The sequence below is a fragment of the Marmota marmota genome, unplaced genomic scaffold, assembly GCF_001458135.2.
Source record: "Marmota marmota marmota unplaced genomic scaffold, marMar, whole genome shotgun sequence".
Classification (NCBI taxonomy): Eukaryota; Metazoa; Chordata; class Mammalia; order Rodentia; family Sciuridae; genus Marmota; species Marmota marmota.
The window spans coordinates 65,511,674-65,518,699 of NW_026000026.1; the positions used below are offsets into that span (position 1 = coordinate 65,511,674).

The 7,026-nt window shown below is 36.0% G+C and overlaps 1 non-coding gene across 1 annotated transcript; it reads right to left on the reverse strand.

The window, feature by feature from the left end:
• Positions 1 to 6,055: 6,055 nt before the first annotated feature.
• On the reverse strand, positions 6,056 to 6,162 carry LOC125619265. The gene has a single exon (XR_007350753.1). It is a non-coding gene; the product is annotated as a U6 spliceosomal RNA (small nuclear RNA).
• Positions 6,163 to 7,026: the final 864 nt, after the last annotated feature.

The following is a 7,026-nucleotide window of genomic DNA, read 5'->3' on the forward strand; positions in this document are numbered from 1 at the left end:
GTAATCAATCATTCTTGAACTACCTGGGACTTTTAGATGGGTGGCATTGCTAATTGCTTTTATATTTATTCCTCTTGTATTTTTTTGTTAAAAACCACTTTTTTCAGGATACTAATGTGATTAATAACAGTATTTGCCTTTTCAGATTTCCATTTGCTAGGGAAGGACAATAAGATAGAAATGGAAATTATTACGTAGGTTACTCAGAAGCACTGAAAAACAAAAAGCTGGCATATGCCTTTTTCCCTTTCTCTTTTCTCTTCTTGCCTATTGGAATGCATACATGATGGCAAGAGGTAGAGCAGCCACATTGCAACCAGCAAGCCACATTCTAAGAAAGCAGCAGGAAGCTAGTAGAAATCCGGATCAGTGATGACTTCTGTGAATGTAGACCTGAACTACATACCTCAGACTTCTTGTTAGAGGAGAAAAACAAAACCCTACTTATTTATTTAAGTCACTGTGATCAGACCATGCATCTAAGAAACAACTTAAAAATAACCAATTTGGGTACCATATTTGCCCTAGTCTTTGGCCTCTAAATATGTGTGGCCTCCCAACCTCTTCTTCCTCTCCCTAGACTAGTAAGCATTTTTATTACGCTTTAGGAAACTACTGTTAGATCATTGTGAAGAAATGAAACTCCCCTGGATTCTTTAATGCTCTTGTGACAAGCCCTAACCTGCTGAGACAAGGAAATAGAAAATAGAGAATATTGTTTTTCACTTCCCCTTGAAACATTTTCACCTACCAAAAGGATTAGATCTATAGCCACTCCCCACCCCCTATGATGAAGCTAATTACTCTGATCCAAAAGAATAATAAAACTTTTCTCCCCTAAAGTCAAGTATCCTAAGATAGGCACCTAGGTTGGCTCCTAAGAATTTACATATAAAAAGAAATGAATCCAAGACCTTAGAGACCTCTCTAAGCATACAACTCCTGGAGAAATTTTATTTATAATCTAAATAGTTAGGGTAAGAATCCAGGATCCTTTTCATCCCTGAACCAAAGCAGCAAAAGTTGTTTTTTCTACACTTTGATTTTATTGAGTTGGGTAGGGGTGGAGAATTACTTTTCTCCTGTGTATATGTGGGGAAAAAATCCATTTCCCCATCTCTGGGCATCCATTTAAAAAGATTCCATTCTTATCATATCTCCTGCAGAGCTAGGTGTGAGGAACCTGAACTGTAATGTTATTTTGGCTGTTGATCTGTTTATATCAATAAATAACTCTTTTCCCTGGTCCAAATATCTCCTATCTCTGGAGTATTTATATAAAAAGACCATAGCTATACATATGGTATAACATCTCCCAGTTCTTGAATAAAGCAATCCTATCTTTATTACTATTCTGAGGTTTGCTTTATAAACTCTTTTCTTTGATTCTTCAAAGCTCTGGCTCATTTAAAACATTGAGTCCTACTTGTTTTGAATAACCTGACTCACACATTTGTGTGAGATGGACTTCATGGACTTTACTTAGAAGTCTAAATGGGCACATTTAATCTTTGGTCTGTTATATCCTTTTCTTCCTCTGAAGAGAGTGTTTGGAGAAGTAACCCTCCAGAAATCAAATATGCAAGACATAGAACTTCAAAAAAAAATAGGCTGCTATAATTTCTTGTATTAGCTAGCATGATATTGTCATAATAAATTATAAATTTAACTCATTGTGACACTTCTTCAGTACCATAGTAGCAGTATCTCTGTTGAACCACTTTTTTGTCTTGCACCAGGCCATTTCCCCCTGACTTCCCTGCATCAATTTGGCCCTTTTCATCTTGGGGTGGTCTACTATGTGTTCATCAACCTGTTTTTCTCTTTCTTTTCCTTTCAAATCTGGTGGGATAGATTAAAGATGTCCACACATTCTTTGACCCTTTTCCCATTAAGAGGTGATTTCCTTCCCTCTGAATCTGTGACTTCTTTGACTAATAGAATACAGCAGAAATGATTCTGCCTTAGTTTATGGTCCAAAAGACCATCTTATTCGACTTCACATCTTAGGGAGCACTCGCTCCTGAAGCCCTGAGCTACCATGGAAGCAGCCCAATAATTCTGCAGAAAGGATTACATGGAGAAGACAAGGAGACTGGCTAAGTCTAGCTCCAACTCTTCTTGTCATAATTGGATATGTTGAATGAAGCTTTCCTGAACCTTACTGACCAGTCCATCTTTCAGCTGAATACCCCTGAGTGACTTCAGTGGATATCACAGGATTTCCCACCTGAATTCTGCCTGAATTTATGACCCCCAAGATTATCAGATATAACTAAATTGGCTATTGTTTTAAGCCAATAAAGGGAGGGGCAGCAGCAGGTGGAGTCTATTACACTGCAATCGATAACCAGAATGAGCAGGTTTATTGATGTCCTTATTTCTTGTCAGCTCTCATCTTTACCATTCATAGTTTACCCTTGTTTTCTCTATGACAGCCTCATAGAATTTCATCATTTTTCCTAGATACTATTTATTATGAAAATGATGGCTCAAGGAATCATATAGAAAGTTAACTACTAGAAAATTGCTTAATATCCTAGACTATGAACTGTAATCATGGTGTTTGGATATCTTCAGGATTTTGGTTTATCCTTTACTTAGAAAGACAAAGTATCCAATCAGTATATTTTTTTAAAAGCCCTAATCAACACTATCATTCCTTCTGCTGATGGAAATATGGGTATTAATAAGCTTCTTTTCCATGTATGATCTGTTAGAATTCATAAAATACAACATTGATTAATGAAAGAAACAAATCCAATGCCCAATGATGAAATTAGTGTGTCTAAAAACTTAAGGGGGAAAATTACATTTTAAAAATATTCAAAGCACAATCAATATTCAATTTCTATGCTTCTCTGAGAGATTAGAGAGGTGAAAAATCAAGAGATGAAGGTTTGCAATACGTTTGCATAGTTGTGCTATTTCAATTTTTCTTCTAAAATTTTAGAATTTTTCTTCCATCAAAGTTCTATTTTTTAAAAAAACTGAATTTTACCTATATGTCATAGTCAACAAAAGTGATGCACCAATCCTTTCCAGCAGTGGATAATGAACCCATCAGATCTAGGCCCCAGTTACTATGCTGAAGAAAAATTCACATGATACAGCTACACAAATATTTTGAACAAAATATAGATTATAGGACTGGGGTTGTAGCTCAGTGGTAGAGTGCTCACCTAGCATGCATGAGGCAGTGGGTTCAATCCTCAGCACCACATAAAAAGTAAAATAAAGATATTGTGTCCACTTAAAACTAAAAAAAAATAATAAAATATTTAAATAAATATATATGTATATATAGTATCAGTTTTAATGTAAAAGAGAAATAAAAGGAAAGTAATTCATAACTAGGCATTTTAATGTTTAAGAACATGGGCTCAATATTCCAACAAGAATAATGAAGAACCAGGTGCTTGCACAAATACACAATCACTATAATAGTGACATCCACAAATGATTCAGGTATGGTGTATTGGCAACTCAGATACCACAAGCATTGTTGCCTCAGGTGTTATGCTTTTTCTGGAATGATGAACAGCTGTTGGTAATTCAATGAGCCAAACAAAATAAAATCATCCTTTCATTTACATAGTTGTTACATTCTGATTCTGGAGATTCCATTGAATGCTAAATTCATTGTACATTCAAATCATTCAAAAACACTTTGTTTTTGTTAATGTTCAGTGGGATATTCATGTCACATGGCTATGGAAAAATTCTCTGTCATGAAAGATTGTTCAACACCTGCACAACATCTAGCATCCCTGTTTCCTATATCACTATGATAACAAAAATTCCCTCCATGAATTATGGAAAAGATTCACAGAGTATAATTGCCAGATTAAATCCAGGATGCCTTGTTGAAATTTGATATCAGAGAAACAAATAATTTTTTGGTATGAATATGTCCCATGTAATATTTGATCTATATTTTCCCTAAAAATAAAATTTGTATGTTTTTAAAATTCATATTAAACTAGGAATCCTGTATCATTATTTGCTAAATCTGGCAACCATATCTTTGAGGAGGTACCAGTTTCTTGAGAACCACTGCTCAGCAGAGTATTCTCAAAACCTCATCCTGACTTCTAACATCCAGAATTGTGACCCCCAGGGAATATTTGGGCATCTTCTGAGAAAAGAACTGACACCACAGTATGAGGGCTAGCTTTACTTTTGTGTCATTGGGGCTGGGGAAATAGCTCAGTTGGTAGAGTGATTGCTTAGCATGTGCCCATCCCTGGGTTCAGTCTCCAGCACCACCAAAAAGAAAGAAAGAAAAAAAGAAATATGCAGAAATTCTCTAATACTGGAAACTGTTCTCTAGAACAGTCCAGACTTTCCTATGGCATTGCATTTACTTGTCATTGAATCAGTTCTGTACCCTAATTTTAATTTAATAGGAGTCACAAAGGGACCAAAGGCCATTTTTTTCTAATAAGAAACCATTTAAAAATTTTTCTTTGTAAGAAGAAAGGAACAGTAAGCTGTTTATTGATTTTCATGTTGGTGTGCCTTCTCTCTGAAGATAATGAAGATAAATAGAGAAATAGCATAACTTTTTATTGCATCTCTTGCTGCACATATATCTTCTGAATACCAAAGAGACTTGGATGATATGAAATATAGGGGGGCAGGGAAAAGAGAAATATGGCATAACTTTCTATGCCTGTGTCTCCTACATAAACGGGAGATTTCCTGAGAAAGCATAATTCTTTTATGTCTCCCCAAAGTGCCTACACACTATCTTATAATGATAGAAATCAGTTCTTTGGAATATAATTGAAAGAATCAAACGCACCAGAATAAAGTAGATTTTATATTAAACAACATCATGCTATGCATGAGCCAGAAATAAGGCCTAAAAGTATTTTGGAGTAAACTTTTATCAATTTTATAAATGAGGAAAATAATAAGATCCAAAGTGTTCTTAGCTTCTTTGAATAATACATTGGAGCTAGAAGGCAGGCCTCCTGAAAACGACTCCAGATTTCATTTCATTTCCCAAAATCTGATTTTCACAAGAATGACTTTATGAGCTGCTCTAGGAACAAACGTGTTTTTTAGTCAAATAAGACTGGAAGTTGTTGTATACCATCCTTCCCTACCCCAGTGTACAATTTACATTATCCTATTAATTTTTTTGAAAAGTCCTTCAGTAAACAAATTTATTTCACTGTGACTAGCTCATCATTTCCCAAACACATTTGATCATGGAGTTCTGCCAATATGGTGATTTAAAATTTAAGAAATAATATTCTGTGCTACTCCAGAAGAGGGGTTAGAAATATATAAAAATGACAATAGATTTGGCAAGCAGGGACCAAGGTCTCTGTGGTAAATGGACTGTACTCTATTGGTTCCCAAATACTGGCCTGTGAGTACTGCTGCATCAAAATTAATGGAGGAAGAGATGGGCCCATGGTGTGGGCCTATAATCCCAGCAATTTGGAAAGCTGAGGCAAGAGGATCACAAGTTCGAGGACAGCCTGGGCATCTTAGTGAGACCCTGTCTCAAAATAAAACATAAAATGAGCTGGGGATGTAGCTCAGTGGTAGAGTGCCAGGGTTTCAATTCCCAGTACTGGGTGGGGGGAGGGGTTGAGCAGGGATTCTCCAGAGGATCATACAGATGAATATGTGGATATTTAAAACTTCATATTTCCCAAAATGCAGATTCTAGATCTGTTTGGCGTTCAGGAATTTGTATTTGTAAAGTTCTGTAAAACTGAAAACTACTGCCCTTCTACAACTTACACTCTGGAAAAGAGTATAAGTTGCCTGATGTTTGAAACATATATCAATGATGTTTCAAGAAGAATCTATAACTTGTACTGCCTTAGACTTGAACTTCCTATGATCCTAGTCTTTGAGGAACTTGCTGTGGAGACACTTGCATATATGTAACAATTAGGGGAAAATAAAAGGTGATCTAAAATCAATTGCAGGTTTTTATGCTATAGAAGAGGCAGGCATCTGTATGTTTACAAAGAAAGACATTTCATGGAGTCTTTAGGATTGATGTGGCAGGCTTGACTTTTTTTTTTTTTTAAATATGGAACGCTTCATGAATTTTCATGTCATCCTTGAGCAGGGGCCATGCTAATCTTCTCTGTATCATTCCAATTTTAGTATATGTGCTGCCAAAGTGAGCACCAGGCTTGACTTTTGACATATGAAGAGATAATGTTGAATTACACAATAATACTGGTTGAATTAAGTCCCCTCCAAATTCATATGCTACAGGACTGGGGTTGTGGCTCAGTGGTAGAGCGCTTACCTAACATGTGTAGGGCACTAGGTTCCACCCTCAGCACTGCATAAAAATAAATAAAGAAAATAAAGACATTGTGTTCATCTACAACCAAAAAAAATCATATGCTGCCCCCAATACCTCTGAATATGACATTTTTGGAATAGGGTCAATGCAGATATGATTGATTAAGAAGAGGTCATTTAATCAAATGTAACTGGTATTGTAAAAAGGAAAAATGTGAACATAGACATGTAAACAAACATGCACTCAGACAGAAAGTCATGTGAAGATGAAGGCAGAGATTGAGATGATGCTTCTACAAACCAAGGAATACCGAAGATTGCCAGCAATCAGAAGCTGGGAGACAGGTATGGATTGAACTCTCCCTTATAATCTTCAGAAGGAACCAGCTCTGTAGATACCTTAATCTTGGACTTCTAGACTCCAGATTTGTGAGACATAAAATTTCTGTTGTGTAAGCCACTTACCTGTGGTACTTTATTTTGATACTCCTAGAAAATTAATACATATGCATAACCAGAAGTTAACCCTAAGTCATGAAGTTTTCTTCCTGTTTTTCTGTCTCTACCTCCCTCAGAGTTACCCAATCTCTGATGTATTTAAAACCTCTACCTCCATACCCATTCAACAGCAGCCATTCATGGATAAGTCAGGAAAGTTGCTGGTAATGATAATAAGATGTTCCCCTTCCTCTAGAGTTCCCTGGTAGTACTATAAAAGCATGCATGGTCTTCAGATTTCTT